At 43.2% G+C, this 24,769-nt stretch overlaps 1 long non-coding RNA gene and 1 other non-coding gene across 2 annotated transcripts in view; both read right to left on the minus strand.

Moving 5' to 3' along the window:
• LOC137217868 (uncharacterized) overlaps positions 1 to 24,769 on the minus strand; it is a 388,659-nt gene that overhangs the window by 13,745 nt on the left and 350,145 nt on the right. The window contains exons 5-6 of the long non-coding RNA XR_010940307.1: positions 16,064 to 16,152; positions 13,046 to 13,173 (exon numbers count right to left, since the gene is read on the minus strand). This is a non-coding gene — a long non-coding RNA (uncharacterized lncRNA). The remainder of the gene's footprint in view (positions 1 to 13,045; positions 13,174 to 16,063; positions 16,153 to 24,769) is intronic.
• On the minus strand, positions 10,488 to 10,594 carry LOC137217927 (U6 spliceosomal RNA). The gene has a single exon (XR_010940317.1). It is a non-coding gene; the product is annotated as a U6 spliceosomal RNA (small nuclear RNA).

The raw sequence follows: 24,769 nt of genomic DNA on the forward strand, positions 1-24,769 counted from the left end.
AACTAAAATGCAAGAACCATATATATGTATATATATATACACACACACACATATATATATATACACACACACACATATATATATATATATACACACACATATATAATTTTTTTTCCTTGTGATGAGGACCCTTAGGATTACTCTCTGTTAAGAAATATTTTTAATGATATGTGTGTGACCAGAAATCCTTTTTAAGAGACTATATAGCTCCATCAATTCAATAAAACTTATTTTGCAGTCAATAATTTTTTAAACAATCATCAAATTTATAAATTTATGCTTTTGTTTTTGTGTCCCCATTTCTCTCAAGAGACCTAGTGGAATGGTGAAATTATATAGTCACCTTATTCAAATTCCTGTGAACCCAGACACTCCCGAATTCTCATTCCTTTCCTCCTCATTTCTCTCCTTTAAACGGTTCGTCGTTTACAGAGAATATCGAACACAATTCTCTGACAGTCCCCTCGTGGGCGGCCTTCCCATAATGGCATTAACCATCGATTAAAATCTTAAAACGTGACCTTAATGTTTCACAATATTAACAAAGTCTTTAATCCCTTCTGGAAAGTTAAATCCGTATTTCTTCCTGGTGGACTGTGTGACAGCTATCGAACCAGCTCCCCAGTAGCCAGGCTCCTGGGGTTCCTCCCCGGGCATCTCTATGGGTCCTGTCAACCCTAATAAATGAATCCCGGCTGAGAGGGAGGAGTCATACGACCAACTGGAAAACGGTTTTGGGTGGACGGTGACCTGCTACACACTGTTCCCTCCCAGGGTCGATGGAGGAAGGCACTCAACACAAAGGAGTGAAATTTCAGAGTTTTGATCCGCAGTAGGATCCTCTGTGTATGGAGACTTTGAAGGAGAGATCACAGTTGCCCTAGAGAGAGTTTCCCTCGTGCAGCGACCATTCACGCCCACCCTAAAACGTGCTGGGGTGGGAGCCTGAGGAAGGCTGGAGGCCAGGACCTGGGGCAAGGAGACGATCTCCAAACCATCTATGTGACCTTGGGTAATGCCTTGAGCATCAGAGCCTTGGTTTCATCGACTTGTCTGTAAAAAGAATTATAGGCACCCTACCTATGTCCTAGTGTCAGAATGAAATAAAGACGTAGGCATAAAAGTGTTAAGTCCATTATGGAACATTATACAGTGATAAAGCTGAAAGACTCCCTCCTAATAATAATTACTAAGTGATGCCTTTTTAAGAATGGAAGCGGGGCTGTTCTAAATTCTGCCTTGTCCTTTACGTCTGGGATCCAGTATTATTATCGTACATTTTCCATGCATTCTCATGGTGATTGCGTTAGTTCTCCTCCGTAACCGTTAATACGCGGGCAGGCTTCCAAACTCCTCCAAATGCATGCGTTTAGGATAACCATAAATCAACAGATTTTTACTGAAATAATGAGTTCTAATTATGAATACGATATGGATTAAAAGACAAGACATGTCTACCCAGCAGTTGACCAGATTAGTGAAAATAATAGAACCTTATGGATACTCATTCTCATGATTTATTGCAAGGATACATAAATCTGTGCTCTAGAGTCTGAACTATATATTTTGCACTTGATTTATAAAACCTGCTAATAAATCCAGTTCGGCCTCTCATTGAGAAATCATCCTTCTAAGCGTCAACTCCAGCTAAGTACGAGGACTTATGAGCCTGGAAGATACGTGCACAAAAGGAACCCCAGGGTTTGAAACTGGACCAATAGATCTTTAAAAAAAAAAAAACAAAACTTTTTAAAACAAATCCTTCCCTTACAGTTGGGATATAAGCGAAAGATTCAGAAATCATGACCTTAAATATATACAACGATGGCCAGCGTAAGCCATCCCCTAATCTGAACTGAACACGGGAGAATTTCCGAGTGGTAAGTATTAGGAATCACAGCGGGAGAAGCATTATTTTAAATGAGCGTTTAAAGAGATTTCTACTCGCGGGAGTCAGTAGGGGGATCGATGCTGTTCTGACCCCTTGCCCAGATCTTCACAGGGCAGATGGAGATCTCTTCCAGCCGTTGGAACTGGGTGCTATTAACAGGTCACAGCTGCTCTCCTCTGTAGAGAACTGCCCTTGGTGGAGAATAAGTTGCCCTGCCTGCAAAGTTGCCCCCTACCTACCCACCCTGAAGACCCCACAGCCAAAGACCTCCTGACGTGGGGGCTACAAATGGTGGTCCTTCTTGCTTCAAAGCCGGATGGTACGATCTGTGCTCCAGGGGCCCTGCCACCATGACATCAGACCAAGGCTCTATCTTACCAGGGGCTGGTCCTTTCTCATTTCTCTGCACCTTCCTTGCTGGTTTTTCCCGCAGTGAATCAATGGCACTCAAATTCCTGTCTCAGGTTCTTCTTCTAGGGAACCCAACCAAAGACTCCAGCTATTTCCAATGATTCTTTACACGCGTACTGCCATTCCAGTTCACCTGGATAACCAACACCCATTTAAGATAAGCGGGATCACCTTTCAAGTTGCAACAAATTCTTTCTTTTCTAGTGAAGCTCCTCGGTCAGAGCCTCAACATCTGAACGTATCAACAGGATCTTCTTGTTTTCCCACTTTGTGATTGCTCACACAAAATTCAGAGGTGACTGTAAGTGCAATTATTATCCTAAAAAGGGATACTGATGTTTCATTTGGTTTCAGTAAATGAAGCGAAGTCTTGGTCATTTGAGCTTTACGTATCGGTGTCTGTTTTGTTGTGTTTTTTTGCGGTACGCGGGCCTCTCACTGTTGTGGCCTCTCCCGCTGCGGAACACAGGCTCCGGACGCGCAGGCTCAGCGGCCATGGCTCACGGGCCCAGCCGCTCCGTGGCATGTGGGATCTTCCCGGACCGGGGCACGAACCCGTGTCCCCTGCATCGGCAGGCGGACTCTCGACCACTGCGCCACCAGGGAAGCCCTCAGTGTCTGTTTTAAGAAGGGTGAAGACGTCTCCACCTGAAGAAGAGGCTGCACTGAGACGCGGGCTTTCTGACTGCCAAAGCCCCTGTTCCCCATCACAACTTGGAAGCATCATTAAGAAAGTACATTAAGAGCACAAGACGTTCTGAAATGAGCACACAGCACTTTGGTCGCTAGCAAAACACTTCCCATTACTTGGCCAATGATGATGAATGTAGCTGTGGATGAGGATGCTAACAATGGGGCTTAAAATATTCAACACATCAACAACGTTCCATACAGGAGCTACTTAAACAGATCCAAGGCTGTTGGTGACTCTCTTTGGCGATGAACTTAGAGGCATCTCACGTTTTTCCTTTGCAACATCTGTATCCCTAGCAAGAGAAACAAGATCTACAGAGCATCCTCTTTTGGCTCTGAGGTGCACGTGCAACTATTATACAGAGATTTGCTTCCGTACATATAAGAGCAGGAATGGATGTTGAATCTACAGGGTGAGGATGAATCTTGAAGGCTAAGTTCAGCATGGCGGATCTCTGTGGATATCTGTATCCTCTTGAGGCGCCGTCTTGCTCTTGGGGAGAAGTGGAAACCAGTGGTGACTTCTGGCAGCACATGCTGGCTGGGGGAGGATCTCTGGACCACACTGCCTAGAATCAAAACACTGCTTGCACTCAGCACTTCTTACTTGGTACGGATGCCTCTCTGGGCGTCGGTGCTCACTGTAAAAACGGGTGTTAAGAGTAACTTCTGGCTCATGGCTGTTGTAAAGATTAAATTGTGAAGTTAGCAAATGTAGCATACTTAGAAGGCTACGTGATGTGAAACACTCTAAATTCTGTGCAAAAATATTAATCAATATACTAATTATTATATATGCATTATTGTGTACTATATTCTATATACATGTATAATTATACATATTATATGTAATTATACCTTATATATTATAATTATAAACATTATATGTAATTATAAATTATATAGTATGTTATATATTATAACTATACATTATATGTAACATAATATATAATTACAATATAATTATCAATTTGTTAATATACAATATAAAATATATATATTAACATATAATATATGAAATATAAAATAATATAAAGTATATAATAAATGTACGTATATAAAAAGAGGCAAAGAAGAGATATATAGACGTATGTGTACCTGTGTGTTGTATGTATATAAACAGTACGTGCAGTTAACAAGTCTCTTGCATTCTTCGTTTTCAAACAATAATGACCTGACAAGGGCCTGTATGAGCTGGTACCATTTCTAGGCTCCTTGTCACAGGACATCTGTCTTCTCTTCTCACACATACTCCCTGAAACATCCAATTTTATACTCCTTTACACTGTATGAAGCATTAGATATGTTCATCACTCCACTGTCAAGATTACTCTACTCAGAGAAAGGAAGAGAAAGTCCAGACTAGAACATCTGATCATGAGAAAGAAGTGACTTAGTAAGAATAGAAAGATACCATGGACAAGGATGTCGGTTTGTTAAATTCACGGATAATGGATACTTACACTCCTGTAACTGATGCTAGGAATGAAATCAGTGCAACTCAACTGCCACGACCGAATCTCTTTATCTAAGTACATGAGCATATGCCCACGTGTCTGAACATATGTCCAAGATTCCCAGGGGCTTTAGTCCTTAAAAAAAAAACTTTACATTTTCAAATGGGAAGATCTCTACTATTTATTGCTTGATACAGTGTTTGCTGATATATAAAAATGACATTTAAACAGAAAAAAACCATGAAATGAATGAAAGAGGAAAATAGGGAATTATTAATTGGATATTTCTCGTTGCAGTTGAAACTTAGGAGAAACTATGTCACACGAGGAAAATAATGCATGCAATTTTCCTCCTGTCCTAAAAATATGGTTTTGAAAAGATAACTTGAGCTGTTTGATATTTTTGGAATGTAGCCTTGTATGTGCAGGGAGGGGGTGAAAAGAGTTCTGAAGTGGGTGGAGGAAAGAATGGTGTGATCAGTTTTGCCATAACTCCTTCATGCCTTATTTACTTATTTATTTATTTGGTTGCACCGGGTCTTAGTGACGGCAGCCAGGCTCCTTAGTTGTGGCTTGTGGGCTCCTTAGTTGCAGCTGGCGGGCTCCTTGGTTGTGACATGCGAACTCTTAGTTGTGGCATGCATATGGGATCTAGTTCCCTAACCAGGGATCGAACCCAGGCCCCCTGCATTGGGAGCACGGAGTCTTAAACACTGTGCCACCAGGGAAGTCCCTCATGCCTTCTTTATGTTGGTTTAAAACATAATAGCACATTAGAGAAGTATTGTATTTTGAAGTCCCCTGTGTACCTGCCCTCAATTTCATTTCCCTTCTTCTCTTCCCAGCAAACTCAATTTGGTTTTCACAGTGTCCTGGATCCCTGAATTGTCTTATCATTCTAATACATATGTGTCTACCTTTCTATCAATATTTATCTATTCATTTTTGTTTCTTTCTTTCCTTCCATGTATCTATCCACCTACCATCTATCTAATCTATCATCTATTTATATCTATCTATCCATCCATCCATCTCTCCTTCCTTCTTTCCTTCCTTCCTCCCTTCCATATATCTACCCATCTATCTATCATCTATCTCAATCATCTATCTCATCTATCATCTAGTTCTTTTTTTTTTTTTTGCGGTACGCGGGCCTCTCACTGTTGTGGCCTCTCCCGTTGCAGAGCACAGGCTCCGGACGCACAGGCTCAGCCGCCATGGCTCACGGGCCCAGCCGCCCCGCGGCATATGGGATCCTCCCAGACCGGGGCACAAACCTGCGTCCCCTGCACCGGCAGGCGGACTCTCAACCACTGCACCACCAGGGAAGCCCCTATCGTCTAGTTCTATCTATCTGATCTACCCACCTACCTACATCTATCCATCCATCATGTACATGTCTATCCAACCACCTTCCTTCCTTCCTTCTCTTTTCTTTCTTCCTGTTTCTCTCCTTCCCTATATCTATCCATCTACCTGTCATCTATCTATCATCTATCTCAAGCATCTATCTCATCTCTCATCTATTTATATGTCTCAACATACCTACCTACATCTATCCATCATCTATCTATCTACCACCTATCTATTCATTTTTAAAACGTAAGCAAATGGTATCATGCTGAAGGTCACTTCTTTTATTCATCATTCAACTTGAGACTCATTAAACTGATACCTATAACTACAGTTTATTTATTTTACTTATAATTATTCCATCGTTTTCTAATTTTTCATTATGACGAGCAAGTTACTGTGAACATTCTTGTCCATACTCTGTGCACATGGCCTGAGCTTCTGTGGAGTAGACAGCTGGCTGGAGAGCTGAGTGCATCTTCAACTCAACTGATGCTTCGAGAAGTCTTCCCAAAGTGGTTTGGTCAGTCCACACGCCCTGTAACAGTATGGAGATCCATTTCTGCTTCACGATTTCCTCGGTGCTTGAGACTATCTGACTTAAATTTCTGCCCAACTTGAGGGAGTCTTATTCATGTTTTAACTTGAGTTTCCCTGTCCATAGTAATGCACATGGAATGTTCCTGCCATTCAGGTTTTTGTCTTCTGAGTGCTATGCATTTCCTGTTTTCTGTGGAGGTTTTTTCCCTCTTCTTCTTGATCTGTCGTTATCTGTGCGTGCGTGTACTTTTATAAACTCTTACAAACACGTATATTCATTTACTGTCATTTTAAGCGTTAGGTATGTGAAGACTGTCGTCAGCATTAGAATGCAAGTTTCACCAGATTATCATGGATTTTTAGCGGGATGTTTTTAGGATGATGTGATGTCCCTGGCCTCTATTCCCTGCTTTGGTCTTCAAGTCAATTGTGTGTCACAGACATATAATATACGTATATTCTTATATATATGAGTGTATTATAATATATTCTTGACAGTCATCATAAACATTTGGGGTGAACAGTCTTCACAGATTCTTGGCTTTTCTCTTTGTTGATGGTGTATTTTATTTTTAGAACTATGAATCATCTGCATATTCAAATTAACCAATTAAAATAATTGGTTCTTTTTGTGTCTTAAGTTCAGGAAAGACTATCCCTTCACGATGCCGCTGAACTCTAGCTGTTTCGTATCTTTCCTAAATAGCACGCCTAGTAAGGCTTTTCCTATGACATAAGGACAAAAATGGGACGACCGTTTAAGAAGATGCCGACATTAAGAGCACGTTATGCCGTTGCTCTGGACTGAGCACACGTGGCTATTACTGGAAGCAACTGCTCCATAAACACCAAGCTCACCACGATCACATTACACAGATAGATCAGGGTATGTGTCCAAAGTACTTTTAAATCGTTTTTATTTGTTATTACCCTGTGCCCTAGTTTTTTTAATTGGAAAGCATTCCCTCTCAGTTCTGAACTCCTCATCAAATCCCCAGACTACACTGCGAAATCTGTCCCCACCTTTTTTTTTTTTTTTTTTTTACAGGAAGTAGACACCATTTGAAGGAGGAATGCGTGCATCTTAATTACGTTGTTCATCTTTGCACAACTAGGAACCCATCACTGGATTTTAGAAAAATAAATTCTCCCCAATCTTGTTCTAAAGGTTTCTAAATTGGGGTTATTGTATTTATAATTCTATGCCTTGTGAAACAAGCTTTACAAAATTCCCTTGGCTAACCTTGAGTAATAAGACAGTCACAAAAGGACACAGTGGTATGATTCCATTTATACGAGGTGCCGAAAACAGTCAAAATCATAGCGGCAGAAAGTAGAACGGTGGGTGCCAGGGCCTGGGAGGGAGAATGGGGAGGTCGTGTTTCATGGGGCCCGAGTTTCAGTTGAGTGAGATGAGAGTTCTGGAGACGGATGGTGGGGATGCTTGCACAGCAGTGGGAACGTACTTAATGCCACCGAACCGTACACTTCAAAACAGTTACAATGGTTAACTTGCATGTTATGTGCATTTTACCGCGATCTGAAATATTTTAACTCCCTTTAAAACTGATCAGTGCACTCTCATTGTACAAAGATAGCATAGGTGCGCAAAAGAAGAAATGACATCGCCTGAAGAAGTGATTTCCATTGGTCATTCCAGCATCCTCATGGTTTATGTTGGTCAAGTTTGTACGGGTCACACACAAAGAAGCAGGCCCTCGCTAAGATATTTTCCATGAGCGTTTTCCTTACTGAAATATATTGCCCTGTAACACTGTGTACACTTAAGGTGTACAACATGTTCTTTTGATATATTTCTGTACTGTAATATGGTCGCCATTGTAACAATAGTTAGCACCTTCATCACATCCCATAATGATCATGTCTTTTCAAGATATTTTCTATGGAATAGTTACAGTGCCGCTATTTCAAGAAGTACAGACCAGGTAATGGGAATCGAGTCATTTGTGTGCTAATTTCTAAAAGCAAGAGTTGGAGAAAAGATAGGCATCATAGCGATGGTTACACCTGGCCAGAATCTTAGAGCTCTTCCGGTCCAATTTCAAACGCCTGGGTGTGGAGTAGAGGGGAAAACAGGTTAACAACCATAGGAAGATCGCTGGTGGGTGAAGAGGCCGGAGATCCGGATCTTCCGACCTTGGGGTTAAAACTTGCTCCACCTTCAACGTCCAGAAACCAGTGATGCGTCTTCTGCCATGACCTTTACTGATCTCCCGTCTCCTGGCACTTTGATGAGATGACACTGGACATCTCGTCCATTATTTTTCTCTATAACATCAATTTTGAGGTTCTGCAGGGCAACTGTTTCCTGACCTACTTTTTCTTTTCTTTGATACTCAATACTTAATTTGACGATGTCGACTGTCTCACACATGAGGATGATTTCTGCAAGAAAAGTTTGGACGTGCTTTGCTTGGGGCTTCCAAAAAAACGCACAGGAGTGTCTGTGATGTAGGTTGTACCTGTTCAGCAATCTTTAAAACCTGCTACTCGGTAGAGGATCATCAATGCAAATCAGGGAAAGTCTAGAGTTCACACTGGAAACCTGGCCACACATCTTTTATCCTTGAAACTCCTTCTGAGGATTACGTGGTATTGTATATTGCTTGTTGTTTTTCTCTAAATCCTGTCTTGTCGAGGGCAATGTCAAGAAGACAGTGCACGGGGCTGCTTGGACATCATGCCCGTGCCAGCTGATCCCACAAATCATGCGCCTTTTATGAACATCTCAGACAAAAGATGATTCTGTCCTCATTGAGTTTAATCAAATCGGTTCCCACCCCAAAGCTCCCAATGGAAAAGCACTTAGAATGATAGTTGGGAGGCGGGGAGGCGGCTGAATCACACAAGGTAACGCAAGGGAAATGATTCCATAAGCTTTAACACGTGGCTTTCAGTGATTGTGATTATGGATGCTATCATTACAATTAAAATCACTACTAATGACATATTTTAGACCATTTTTGACACTTTAAAAATAGGTCTTAGCAAACTACAACCAGTGTGCCAAATCTGGCCAGCTGCTTGTATCTGTGTGTTTTAAGGGTTGGTGAGTTAAGAATGGTCTGAACATTTCCAAATGGTTACATTTTTTTTTTTTTTTTTGCGGTACGTGGGCCTCTCACTGTCGTGGCCTCTCCCATTGTGGAGCACAGGCTCCGGACGTGCAGGCTCAGCGGCCATGGCTCACGGGCCCAGCCGCTCCGTGGCATGTGGAATCTTCCCAGACCGGGGCACGAACCCGTGTCCCCTGCATCGGCAGGCGGACTCTCAACCACTGCGCCACCAGGGAAGCCCCAAATGGTTACATTTTAAATGGTTGTATATATGCCTGTGTTAATTGCCTCAACTTTGCATCTTGGTTCACCAACTTGAATGTCTAAAATATTTACTTTTAAAATATTTAGGATTTTAAAATACTAAAATATTTACTTTAAGAAGAAGTTTGCAGAACCCTGCCTTACATTTATACATAGTTAATTCAAAATGGGCATCAAAGGATATTCTACAGAACCTGCAAGGAGCGGGATGAATATTACACCCAGGTCAAATATTATTTTGAGGGCTTCCCTGGTGGCACAGTGGTTGAGAGTCCGCCTGCCGATGCAGGGGACACGGGTTCATGCCCCAGTCCGGGAAGATCCCACATGCCGCGGAGCGGCTGGGCCCGTGAGCCATGGCCGCTGAGCCTGCGCGTCCGGAGCCTGTGCTCCACAACGGGAGAGGCCGCAGCAGTGAGAGGCCCGCGTACTGCAAAAAAAAAAAAATAATAAAATAAAATAAACTATTATTTTGAGCGTTTGTACAGTAGGGCCCATGTCATTGAAGGATTACAAAAGAAATCCCCAAATATGTGAATGTGCTTTTTCTCTAGAGTCTATAAAACACATTTTGTAACTTAAAGAGTTTCACTTGTGTTCTGCTCCAGAGATAATTTCTCAAATAATTACTAGTAAAGTGGTTTAGCTGCAGAGAAGTTAATCTTCTGGAGAAAACCATTTGTCATTCTAATACTATTTACACAATTCTTATTAAGGTATCAGCCTAATAACTTTCCCTTTTTTTTTTTTGCCTCTAAGCATTTATTTAATTTATTTTTTTGCATTCAGAATCTTTATTTAAAAAATATGGAACGCTTCACGAATTTGTGTGTCATCCTTGCGCAGGGGCCATGCTAATCTCCTCTGTATCCTTCCAATTTTAGCATATGCGCTGCCGAAGTGAGCACCTAATAACTTTCTAAACAGGGTGACGGGTAACGGGAGGACGATTTCTAATCACTCGGGAGCCGTTTGCGTCCCGTGTGCGCTTTAAAGCACAGCTACGCATTCCTCAAAGTGCTTGCCGAGAAAGTTCCCTCTATTTCGGGGGCTCTGATTTGCAAACATTCACGTATGTCTGTTGCCGAAACATCTTCCCTCACCCAACAGTGTGAGAGAGTGTGCACAGACAATCATGAAAGGGTTTAAGCAAGACATCATTTCTAGAAAAGACACATATGTTTCGCTTCTAGGTAACACATATGGCCAGTCTGAACTGAAATCTGTACGAACAGAGACTCCATGAAGGTTCATCACCCACAAAATTCTTTACTCCTTTGTACAGAACTGCTGTTTTACTGAACGTTAACAGCACTTTGATCTGAACTGATAATTGTTTCTATAGCGGTTGTTTATTCCAGGTATACTACGTCTTAGCACTGTGCTCTACATGCAGACATAACAACAACAACAAAACACCCCCACAAACAACCCAATCAAAATATGGGCAGAAGACCTAAATAGACATTTCTCCAAAGAAGAGATACAGATGGCCAAGAAGCACATGAAAGATGCTCAACATCGCTAATTATTAGAGAAACGCAAATCAAAACTACAATGAGGTAGCACCTCACACTGGTCAGAATGGCCATCGTTAAAAAGTCTACAAATAACAAATGCTGGAGAGGGTGTGGAGAAAAGGGAGCCCTCTTGCACTGTTGGTGGGAATGTAAGTTGGTGCAGCCACTATGGAGAACAGCATGGAGGTTCCTTAAAAAAGTAAAAATAGAGCTACCATATGATCCAGCAATCCCACTCCTGGGCATATATCTGGAGAAAACCATGATTCAGAAAGATCCATGTGCCCCTATATTCATAGCGGCACTATTCACAATAGCCGAAACATGGAAGCAACCTAAATGTCCATCAACAGATGAATGGATATAGAAGATGTGGTACATACATACAATGGAATATTAGCCATAAAAAAATGAAATATTGCCATCTGCAACAACATGGATGGACCTAGAGATGATCATACTAAGTGAAGCAAGTCAGAAAGAGAAAGACAAATGCCATAGGATATCACTTATATGTGGAAGCTAAAATAGGACACAAATGAACATATCTATGAAACAGAAACACAATCACAGACATAGAGAACAGACTTCTGGTTGCCAAGAGGGTTGTGGGGTAGGGGAGGGAAGGACTGGGAGTTTGGGGTTAGTAGATGCAAACTATTCCATATACAATGGATAAGCAACAAGGTCCTACCGTAGAGCACAGGGAACTATATTCATTATCCTGTGATAAACCATCATGGAAAAGAATATGAAAAAGAATATATATGTATATAACTGAGTCACTTTGCTTTACAGCAGTAATTAACACAACACTGTAAATCAACTATACTTCAATGAAAAAAAAAGAAATGTAAATGCAGACATGTAATTTCAGGGCTCACAGGAACCCCTATGATATAATGAGCGTCGTGTAACAGGAAGAGGTCCGCATGAGAAGACCAAATTCTGTTTATCCATTACTATCTGTGCCCCTATATGAGTCTGCTCATCTGTAAAGGAGAAAGTAAGAAAGAGGTGATGGTGGTACTAAAAATACCACGTAGTTTAAAGCCTAGACAAGTGCTGGAGGAATAAAATGCACCGATGTATATAGGAAAGCCTTAAAGCTGGAGTAGGAGAAAGTGAAGGAGGTCTGAAAACCTACACAGAAGGGTGTGTCGGGAAGTGCAGCCCAGCTCAGCTCAGGTGACACAGTCCAAACCACCCCGATGGGGACTGGACGCTCAGATGGTGAATCTGATGTGTCAGCCTGACAGGGCCACAGGTGCCCAGACAGCTGGTTAGACATTAACTCTGGGTGTGTCTGGGCGGGTGTTTCTGGAAGAGGTTAGCATGGGAATCAGTGGATGAGGTACAGCAGACGCCCTGACCCTAGTGTGGGTGGGTGTCACCCAATCCCTGGAGAGTCTGCGTGGAACCAAAGGCAGAGGAAGGTTGACTTTGCTCTCTTCCCAACTGCGTGAGCCGGGACGTCCGTCTTCTCCTGCACTGGGAGTTACAGCATCAATGTTCCTGGTTCTCTGGCCCTGGGGCACACCCATCTCTGGCTTCTGTCTAACCAAGTCACTGTCACTTCCCCAAAGATGGCCCGTGCTTCGTCACCTCCAGCCCCATCACTCCACTTTTCATCCCTGCATCAACTCCCCTATGCCTCACCTTATGAAATCTCAAGGCTCCCCCATCCTTCAGAAAACCAGAAGTCCCATCCTGAAACGAAAGCTGTCCCCCTTCAAAGCATAAGAGGTCAGTCACCCATCCAAATCTTCATAAACGCTGTTAAAGTAATGAGCTCAGGGCTTTTGTATGCAACACCCAACACAGGATTTGAACGTTTACCTGCATCGTCCTTGAGCCTTTTAGTGTGTGTTCATCTCATCCTCGTGTGCTCCTTGCAGGTTCCTGTGTGGCAGGGTCCCTGGGTTCTGCTTCCTTGTACACCCCACCCTCTGCAAAGCCTTCCGCAGCTGAAAGGTACACAGTACGTGCCTGTCAACGGGCTGATTCATGTTGTGATGGATAAGACCCATTCCCCGGTAACCATTTAAGGGCGCTGAATCTCTCCTACTGTTAGCAGCCATTCAATAACAATACCCAATCAGCAGAGATCAGAATCTCACCCCTGGTATAAACATTTCTCTAAACGGCACTGTTTCTAGGTCTGCATGGCAGGCTCCTTAAGACAGGACCACCCAAAACTCAAGGGCACACAACGTGTGCCCTGAGTGTTAATTTTGTTTCACTGCCGTGCTTTTCAGTAAAGCCTGTATTTTCACGTCTTGCTACCGCTGCAGGGTCCGAGAAATACCTCCCTTGGATGGGATGGCGATTTCCACGTTAGGCTGGGGCAACTGAACCGAGGGTAAGGTCATGGCCTGAACGCACTGTCTCATAAGAATTACAGAGTGGCTGTCAGCCTGGGCCTCCCACGTGTGAGAGGTGGTACTGAGCCACGGGGACCCACTTGGAGTTCCACAGACAGGGCATCCCCTCTCTTCCTACTCTGCTTGCGTACCTGCATCTCCATCCACTGGGAGCATCCCCCATGCACCTGTGCCCTTGTCCACCAGGCATGAACTCAGATGCACCTGCCCCATAGATTCTGAGACAGGGCTGGGGAATGTCATACAGATTAATACAATAGAAAAGGCTTATATATTGCAGGCTGTCACCTCTCCTGAGGCTTTTTAACGCCACCGGTTCCCCCTCATTTTCTTGTCGCTGTTGCTGCTTCCTTTTCAGTAACATTCACTTTTTGGAAGAGCCCCACACACCTCTGTACTGGGTGGTGCACGTGGCAACGTATGTCATCATTGTACTTACACCCACCAGCCCTAATTTCGGGAGCCCCTTAGCAGCCTGCTTCATCCTTAAGCCGTATGCGATGTGGCCAACTCTGCATTCCCTCTATATTTATCAACCTATTTTACTTTTAACAATTTTAATTTTTAAACATGGCTGATTAGCCTTTTAAGATAACGGTGGATGTAATGGTGTGTAACTGAACATAAAGGTTAGAATATTTCCTTTCCAGTCCTCCCACCCACCCCCACCCACCGGCCCCCAGGCTCGTTCTGGATGCATCAGTTATTCGGTAAGATTTCTTTTAGCTTCCGGCTTCCAAAGAAATGCCTATGGAAAGCAGAAATGGTGCCTGAGCAGAAACATCTAAAAAATTATTTTGGCATCTCACTAAATACCTAGAAATTGGGTCTAATCTAAAAATAATTCGGTCATAGTTTTTCTTTCTGTCCTTTTGAGACCCCATCATTCTATAATCTTGAAGCCATGCTCACCAATAACAAAAGGAGTATTCTTTTTGGTGCCATTGTTCGGTCTGCTGAAATCATCCGTTTATTCAATCCATGTCTCAGGAATTACGCAGTGGTGGAAAGCAGCTACGATTTGGAGGCATGGTGTCTATTAAAAATTAAGCAAGCGTTCGCCCCTCTTGGTCACCACTGATCTTTTTGTATCTAATCTTTTTCTCAGCACCTGTTAGCAGAACAGACTCTCTTCACTTAACCACTCAAGGCTTTCTAGAAAAACCAGCTTGCCATGGCCAAACTTCAATAGAACCCAGGCTGCTAGGAAAGCACAGGGAGATCTGGGCTTCATGCATTTTGGGCAAAGCTCTTACAGTGCACAGGTGCACACAAAGATGCTCCAAAGGGGGGCTTTCCTGAAGCTTGAAACTAACAACAAGCTCAGGAAAATGAACTGGTCACTTGACATTTAAGAAAAGATCTCGTGCAGATACCAATCTGTCAGCCGGTCTGGTTCAGAAAGTTATTGATCCAGCAGTTGTTTATTGATTTTTACACCACTCCTGCTCTTAAAAAAAAAAAAAAAAAAAAAACCTGCAACTAACTTACTTTATCTCATATGCAAATAATACAATTGTAAGAAAAAGCAGGATGCTTCCCAGAATTCAAATCCTTCGCATCTGTCTTATCGTTTCTTTGCTTTACAGTTGTGAAGGAAGCCTAGCTTACCTAGGAGAGGGGTCTGCACGTAGGGCTGCAGCCTCCCTCTGCCGTAGGTTTGGGATATGTACCACATGCAATAGACACAGAATTATGAAAACGGAACCCTGGGCTGTCAAACTGCATCACATCCATGGTGCTCTTGTACGTTCCTTACGAGTAATGCCTCTTCTTACCTTTCTCTGCTGCACACAGAATTCTTATGTGGGATTTCCCACAAATACAAGTCTCAAGGGACTACAGGAAGTGGCAGTCTTTCCCAGAGGCAATCTGGAGTACTCCAATAGTGGTGCAGTTGCATTGGGTGGAGCTACCAATCTCAAGCCCCTGAACACATCTGCCCCAAGGCCAAGGGCCTCCTGTGGTCCTCTGTCCTCAAAACTGTGGCAGCCCATTGCCCCTGGAAACCCTGTTGGTGTCCAGACTTCACAACGGGGTGGTCTGCCTACTCTGGGGGTCTTCTCCTGTTGGGAGGAGACGAATGGTCTGGTGAGCATGGAAGGTTTCCAACCGTCTCCACCAAGAGGAGCAAACACTGATAGGCACGTGCGCGTGAGAAGGCGTTCACCGAGACCGGCACGCGCGCATCCGAAGGGGCCCTCCTAGGCCGCAGAGCAAGATGCCTGATGAGATTTAAGAGAGTCCAGGAGGAGGCAGGGGTGACGGGACGCTGGGGAGGGTGGGAGTCCTCCGCCGTAATCAGAAATGTGCGAATGACATTTAAGCCCATGAAGGGTCCAGGGATCAAAGGGGTGACAGAAGCAAGGCCCACGAGCAGGATTTGGGGTGCCAGATGTTTCCATCCAGCTTCAGGGCTGGGAGAAGTGGGGAGGGCACCCAACCCTACAGCCTTTTACAAACGCTAACGAACCTCAGTGGAACGGAGGACGAAGGGCTTCGGAAGCATCCCCCATCTTCCTCTTTAAAGGGGAGGACTGAGGACCACACAGTTCATCATCTCTGAAAGAGAAAGGAATTCCACGTTCAAGATGTAAATCAAAACCCCTTTAATCCCATTCATTCGCTCCTCTATGCAGAGGACCCTAGCTCTGGAAGCATTTTCACAGCCACTCCCCCCAAGCCCCCGCCCGCCCGGCACACAGCAGACAGCGCACAATCCTTGCACATCCGATCCCTACTGATGAGGGGGCGTGGTTTACGGAGCACGTGCGTAAATGCGCGAATAGCAGCGCATCTTCCAGGGATGCGCAGACACAGAAGGCCGCTCCCGGGAGCAGAGGCGGCTGGGCTTCAAGGATTACGTTTGGCGAAGGGATGTGCTGTGCTGTCCGGCGTTTGAAGGATCCTGAACAGCTTTACTTTCAAGGCAGAGGAGAGCGTGGCGCTTTCCCGGCCTCCCTGCGAGCAGGGGGATCCTCGGGCTTTCAGATCTCTTGCTCCTTTTCCTGGCCAAGAACGCCCCGTGGGATCCTTTGAACGCCCTGCCGGTTGCAAAGTGCCCTCGTTTTCATGGATGCCCTTGAATGAGCCCATTCACGGAAGCTTTCCCACAGCCCGGAAAGCCATCTGGGCGCGCCCGCTCGGGTTTCGCGCGTCTTGGTGCCAGAAAGAGAAGAGGCACAGGCCTCTGCTTGGCTCCTGAAAGCATTCCTGGGCTGGTGCGTCATGGGTGTGAGAAACCGCCTGAGAGGCTCGGAGGGAAGGCTGTCCCCCCGAAACAGTCCCCGAACCCACTCTGAAACGAACCTTCTTGGAAGAACCTTACAGGATGGGGAAAGCAAGTCTTTCAGAGACTTAATACTGTTTATCAAAGTGGTGTTTATAAACAAGGGAAATGAACGGCAACTTGTCAACACCCTATTTCTTCTGCAATTTTATGTCCCAAAATATTGATGGAAGGGGTAGGGCTTTTCTTGCATAAACAAGGCCACCTAGTAGAAAATGTAACGCCTAGACTCTTCCCGAATTATCTCTGTGTTTATAAAGTCATGGGGGACAGACAGGGGGTTAGAGGGAGCCTGGCATTTAAAGCTTATTGTCACCATTAGGAGGGAAAACAGGTTATTCATTCTTTCATTCATACAAATGTAAGGTGTCTGGCTGTGCTTAGCAGCTAAGGGGGAACCCAGCAGTAACTGGGCACCCCTCCCCAGGGGACTTTGACAATGTCTAGAGACAGTTTCCACTGTCTGAACGGGAAGGTGGTCACTGGCTTCTAGGGAGTGGAGGCCAGGGACGCTGCTGAACATCTTACAGTGCCCAGGACAGCCCCCCAAGGAAACTGGCATCCGATCCGGAAAGTCAGTAGTGCCGAGGTGGAGACACCCTGACGCTGAGTAAGGAGGAAACAGCCATCTCAGCCTTTAGGAGTCACTTTGGCAGGTGTCTTCGTGATATCAAAACTCAGTTTTTCCTGTCTGGTGAGAACTGTGTGCACCATGCAAAGGAAGGATTATCCAAATATCCCTCATATGCAGATCAGAGATGCAACAGGTATGTTTCAGTGGCTAAAATGTGGCTAAGTATGCAAGGTTAGAGAAACTGCATTTTCCACCTTAATCCTATCTGGATCCCACCCCCTGCCCCCCCAGGGCAGAGCCAGCTGGACCAAAACCCAAGCCCCTGAGACTGACGCATGTTTTGTCTTTGTTATTCTGTTTGCTCCATCCGACCAAACTCCCTGTCTTCCTGTCACGTTCCTGTGGTTTGCAGGGTACAAATATCCCCCGCTTGTTCTCCTGGTTGCTTTTGGTGTAACGTCTTTCCGAACCTGTACGGGTTCAGCCGATACACGATACATTAAACATTGTAATTCTACTGGTACCCTCTCCTCTTCCAAAAGTGCACCTCTACCTTCTTCATCTATTTCTAAATTTCTTGTCTCTGTCTGTATAAGGCGTCCCCCCCCTCATCCTTTTCCCCATATATTTCTCTCCTAATCAGTGGTAGATAGCGTGTCCCCTTTTAAACCTCATAGACAATCTGAACACTACATAGGAAACTACATTTCTACATCCTCCTGCTTTCTGAATCCTGCAGGGGTGGGAGCTTTAATCGCTCTCTGCGCTGCATCGCTTCCTGCCTATTCCTACATATCAAGGATTAACCCGTTGACGTGTCATCTGAGGCCACGTGAGATCTGGAAAACATGCGTGTGTCAGTCTTAACGGCTTTTTACCTCTCGGTGAACGTTCTCTGTTGAACTGAGGCTGTCTGAGGATCTCACACATCAACAGTTCTTTCTGAGCTCTCTGCTCGCATTCTCACCCACAGAATGAGCTCCTCGCTTCCCTCTCTCTACCCAGATGCCACACAGCTTTGAGTTCCAACCCAAGGCCACGGCTTCCTTCTAGTTCTAGCACCTGTGTGGCCCCGGATGATCACAGAATCTCAGAGTTGGAAAAGGATCTTGGGTGTGATCTGCTGCTATTCTTTCATTCAATGGGTGAAAGAAAAGGAAGCAAGAGGACATTATCACGTTGTCAAATATCAGGCCCTAGTACTGGCAGCTTTTGTCCCGAGCTTATTTGTGGCTGCCCTGTCGGAAGGCGGGGACGGTGGCACATCCATCTTCACCTGAAGCTACATCTCACTGTGCTGAGCACGCGATGGGCGCGCATCAGTCAGGCGCAGCGTACTTTCTGTGTATGTGCTTCGTTCTTCTATGCACGCTTCTACCAGAGGAACTCACCCTACAGACCGCATGCCAGGCAAATGTTTAGAGGGATTTGGAAATAAACGGTGAAGTTAGCCATCAAAAGTCAAATTCAAAGCGGGGATGCAGAAGAATTCTCTTTCAGACTATTGCTTCTTTGTCTTGGTGGGCAGATTCATTTCTCCTGCCTTTGCATCAACTCTTAGTTACTTCCCAGAGGCAAACAGCTGGAGGCCACTGTCACCCTGAGATATACTTGCTTAAAAGTGTGCATCCCTCCCACATGATTCCCTTTTCCCCAAACCCAGCTACTTGCCATTTTTTTCCATCTTCTGACGCTCATTACTTAATTCCATGAATGTGTTGAGTCATGACTTCTGTTCTATTTCTAGAGAGTCGAGCCTCTCTCTTGCCTAAGAGTTATTCTCTTAAGTAACACATGAGTTTTGACTCATTATATGTTTTTCTCAAAGAGAATAGAGAGTTTGTGACTCAGGTGTGGTCATTCTGGTGTAATAAAATCAGTACCTTGTTTTCTAGCTCTTATGTTATTCCGATATTCAGGGCTGCTGCAAGCGCATGTGGGAACTGGTTTTACGGTATACACGTTATTTCATCCAGAAATTTTAAAATATTCTTTAGGGCCATGGTCTCAGCTGCCGCTCTGCTCAGTTCAGCGTCCAGCTGCCTTGGATCCCCATCTCACATACTACAGACCTGCTCTTTCTTGAGGAGCCAGAGAATGGAGGTACGGGAATTTTCTCTTTGCTCTCCTTCTGGATAGCTCAACCACGCTCCTCTGAGAGCCTCAAGACAGAACCGAGCTTTCAACCACCACCCCAATGGAGAACGAACGAGGCGTCCGCTGTGCACATTTGTTATTCTAGAAATCTACCTTGAGGTTATGCAATTTACAATGCTTTTCAGGAGGAGGAAAACAACCCGAAGCATTAACATTTGTAGCCAAACCTCAGCTTGGAAGAAGGGGCCCACAAAGATGCAATCATCCCCAGCAGCTAAGCTTTGCCCTCACGTGTCCTCCAAGCCGCTCACATAGTAAGTTAAAATGCATGACTCGTAACCTCCCTGCAAACGGTTCCACCCGGGAGATACACTGCTGCTGCCACTCCCCTTAAGCTGTTAAGAGAAAAGTGCCTAGGTCGGCCATTTATAAAAATACCAACAGATAGAATTAATACAGAATCAGCCAGGAATCTGTGTCCCTCCTGAGCCATACTTTAGGGAAGATATACCTCTCTCTCGTTTTTACCCTTTTGTCTACGCAAACTCAATTCCTCTAACACGTACTCACGAACCATGCCTTATACATGTTTTCTATCCCTTTACTGTGTGTGTGTTTTACACCCGAGAAAAGTATCATTTAATTTCCAGGTAAAGTATGAGAGAAACTAAAATGATGAAGAGAAAGACCGTGGCATGGCTGCAAACAATCCTGCTAACTTAGCCCCCAGTTTAACATAGTACTACTACCGGGCTTCCCTGGTGGCGCGGTGGTTGAGAGTCCGCCTGCCGATGCAGGGGACGCGGGTTCGTGCCCCGGTCCGGGAGGATCCCACGTGCCGCGGAGCGGCTGGGCCCGTGAGCCATTATGGCCGCTGCGCCTGCGCGTCCGGAGCCTGTGCTCCACAACGGGAGGGGCCGCAGCAGTGAGAGGCCCGCGTACCGCAAAAAAAAAAAAAAAAAGAAAATAGTACTACTGCTACTACCATTTGAATATGTACTTTCATAAGCAACTAAGCTGTGTCATTGCTTGAGCACGGGCTATTTTTCGCAGGGTGACAGGTCAAGCTTAACTACCTGTTAGTAGACAGTCTCTTAACTCCTGTTCCATACAGGAAACACTATACCCTGTGTCAGAATTTTCCTTTTACCTATTCCACTTGTGGACCGGACTCAGGAAGCTCAACAACTATTGCAAACCACACAGAAATGCAAGAGTCTGCAATCCCAAAGAATTCCAACCTAAGACATGCAGGGTTTGTTCTGGTCAAGGCAATAGTGAATTAATTGTGGCCTTACCTATTCTTTGCCTGGAAAAGAAGACACCAAACCCAGTTGCGTGAATGACCTACGTCCCTGTTATCATGCAAACCATGGAACTAAAAAGGTTCTGGTGACGCGGCCAGCACATATTATTTCTAGCAAACACACACAACTGGACTCTAAAAAACGTACTTACATCATCACTGTGGAATTAGATATGCCTGAACGGGATTTTCAACTGTGATGTAAAACAGAGGAAATTCTGAATAAGTACATTCCTACTAAAATATACTCACCCTAAGATGAAAGAAACTAACCCCCATAATTAGTGAACACTGTGGTTAGTAAAGTTCCTTTGCAAATATATGGAACACAAGCATTCATAGGGAACAGAAGTGCATAAATAAGTACATGATATTTTATACTGAGAGTAACTGCCTTTCAAAATTTTCTCTGTATTTATTTTACATTGGAGCAATTTAAGACGTTTTATGAGATTCACTCTATAGAACAAAGAACTATATTCAATATCTTGTAATAACCTATATTAGAAAATAATCTTTAAAAATATCAGTATATGTATAACTGAATCAGTTTGCTGTACCCCTGAAGCTAACACAATATTATAAATCAACTACAACTTCAATTTTTAAAAAAGATAATTTATGAGAGGAACATAATAATAGGTTAATAAATTTGTATTGACTCAAAAGTTAATAAACAGATATACTGAGGTTGGCTATTCTGGAAAATATGATCATATACTTTCCTCAAAATTCACAAATTGATCGAATTCCAGTAACCAGATTTACCTACAATTACATTTGCTATTATTATTAGTTAATATCTAATTAGTGTTAAGAAAAATAACCTAGGGAAGTCATATATGTTCTTTCTAGAAATAAATAATTGCTAAAACAGAGTAAGTTTCCCCAATCTAAATATAAAAGGGGGCAAGTTAAAAGGTTAAAATCCAGTTTTCTACTTCCAACAAAAAGTGAATGGCTCATTCACAAAGAAAGAAAACTGCAGGCCAGTATCACTGATGAACACAGATGCAAAAATCCACAACAAAATACTAGCAAACAGAATCCAAAAGCACATTAAAAGGATCATACACCATAATCAAGTGGGGTTTATCCCAAGAATGCAAGGATTCTTCAATATACGCAAAACAATCAATGTGATACACCATATTAACAAATTGAAGAATAAAAACCAAATGGTCATCTCAATAGATGCAGAAAAATCTTTCAACAGCATTCAACACGAATTTATGACAAAAACCCTCCAGAAAGTAGGCATAGAAGGAACCTACCTCAACATAATAAAGGCCATATATGACAAACCCACAGCCAACATCATTCTCAATGGTGAAAAACTGAAACCATTTCCCCTAAGATCAGGAATAAGACAAGGTTGTCCACTCTCCATACTATTATTCAACATAGTTTCGGACGTTTAAACCACAGCAATCAGAGAAGAAAAAGAAATAAAAGGAATCCAAATCGGAAAAGAAAAAGTAAAGCTGTCACTGTCTGCAGATGACATGATACTATACACAGAGAATCCTAAAGATGCTACCAGAAAACTACTAGAGCTAATCAATGAATTTGGTAAAGTTGCAGGATACAAAATTAATGCACAGAAATCTCTTGCATTCCTATACACTAATGATGAAAAATCTGAAAGTGAAATCAAGAAAACACTCCCATTTACCATTGCAACAAAAAGAATAAAATATCTAGGAATAAACCTACCTAAGGAGACAAAAGACCTGTATGCAGAAAATTATAAGACACTGATGAAAGAAATTAAAGATGATACAAAAAGATGGAGAGCTATACCATGTTCTTGGGTTGGAAGAATCAACATTGTGAAAATGACTGTACTACCCAAAGCAATCTACAGATTCAATGCAATCCCTATCAAACTACCACTGGCATTTTTCACAGAACCAGAACGAAAAATTTCACAATTTGTATGGAAACACAGAAGACCCTGAATAGCCAAAGCAACCTTGAGAAAGAAAAACGGAGCTGGAGGAATCAGGCTCCCAGACTTCAGACTATACTACAAAGCTACAGTAATCAAGAGAGTATGGTACTGGCACAAAAACAGGAATATAGATCAATGGAACAGGATAGAAAGCCCAAAGATAAACCCATGCACATATATGGTCACCTTATCTTTGATAAAGGAGGCAAGAATATATAATGGAGAAAAGACAGCCTCTTCATTAAATGGTGCTGGGAAAACTGGACAGCTACATGTAAAAGAATGAAATTAGAACACTCCCTAACACCATACACAAAAATAAACTCAAAATGGATTAAAGACCTAAATGTAAGGCCAGGCACTATATAAAACTCTTAGAGGAAAACATAGGCAGATCACTCTAGGATATAAATCACAGCAATATCCTTTTTGACCCACCTCCTAGAGAAATGGAAATAGAAACAAAAATAAACAAATGAGACCTAATGTAACTTGAAAGCTTTTGCACAGCAAAGGAAACCATAAACAAGACGAAAAGACAACCCTCACAATGGGAGAAAATATTTGCAAATGTAGCAACTGACAAAGGATTAATCTCCAAAATTTACAAGCAGCTCATGCAGCTCAATATCAAAAAACCAAACAACCCAATCCAAAAATGGACAGAAGACCTAAACAGACATTTCTCCAAAGAAGATATACAGATTGCCAGCAAACAAATGAAAGGATGCTCAACATCATTAATCATGAGGGAAATGCAAATCAAAACTACAATGAGGTATCACCTCATACCTGTCCGAACGGCCCTCATCAGAAAGTCTACAAACAATAAATGCTGGAGAGGGTGTGGAGAAAAGGGAACACTCTTGCACTGCTGGTGGGAATGTAAATTGATACAGCCACTATGGAGAACAGTATGGAGGTTCCTTAAAAAACTAAAAACAGAACTACCATATGACCCAGCAATCCCACTACTGGGCATATACCCTGAGAAAACCATAATTCAGAAAGAGTCACGTAACACAATGTTCGTTGCAGCTCTATTTACAATAGCCAGGACATGGAAGCAACCTAAGTGTCCATCGACAGATGAATGGATAAAGAAGATGTGGCACATATATACAATGGAATAGTACTGAGCCATAAAAAGAAACGAAACTGAGTTTTTTGTAGACAGGTGGATGGACCTACAGTCTGTCATAGAGAGTGAAGTAAGTCAGAAAGAGAAAAATAGATACCATATGCTAACACATATATATGGAATATAGAAAAAAAATGGTTCTGAAGAACCTAGGGGCAGGGCAGGAATAAAGACGCACACATAGAGAATTGACTTGAGGACATGGGGAGGGGGAAGGGTAAGCTGGGACGAAGTGAGAGAGTGGCATGGACATCAATACACTACCCAAATGTAAAATAGATAGCTAGTGGGAAGCAGCCGCATAGCACAGGGAGATCAGCTCGGTGCTTTGTGACCCCCTAGAGGGGTGGGATAGGGAGGGTGGGAGGGAGATGCACGAGGGAGGAGATATGGGGATATATGTATATGTATAGCTGAATCACTCTGTTATAAAGCAGAAACTAACACACCACTGTAAAGCAATTATACTCCAATAAAGATGTTAAAAAAAATTGAATGGCTCAAAATAAAAAACAGCATGAGGCCTCCTACATAATAGAATATGTGAGTCCTGAAGTTAAAGCAGAAAAACAAAATAAGTGGAAATAATTACGGATTTGGGGCTACATCTCTTTCATATCTTCATTCTCTGAAGAGCAAATGAAATAGGATTATCATTGAATAATATCAGTCCATTAATTAAAGATCCAGAATCCAAATGACAAAAGTTTAGAAAGATGAATACCAGTACTGTCTATTTATAATTACCCTGGAGCACTTTTTAAAAAATTATTTAAAGTAGCTAAGCTCCCTGTAATTCCTGTGGGTAATCTAAGAAC

This window comes from Pseudorca crassidens, chromosome Y, assembly GCF_039906515.1.
Source record: "Pseudorca crassidens isolate mPseCra1 chromosome Y, mPseCra1.hap1, whole genome shotgun sequence".
In the NCBI taxonomy this organism is placed as follows: domain Eukaryota; kingdom Metazoa; phylum Chordata; class Mammalia; order Artiodactyla; family Delphinidae; genus Pseudorca; species Pseudorca crassidens.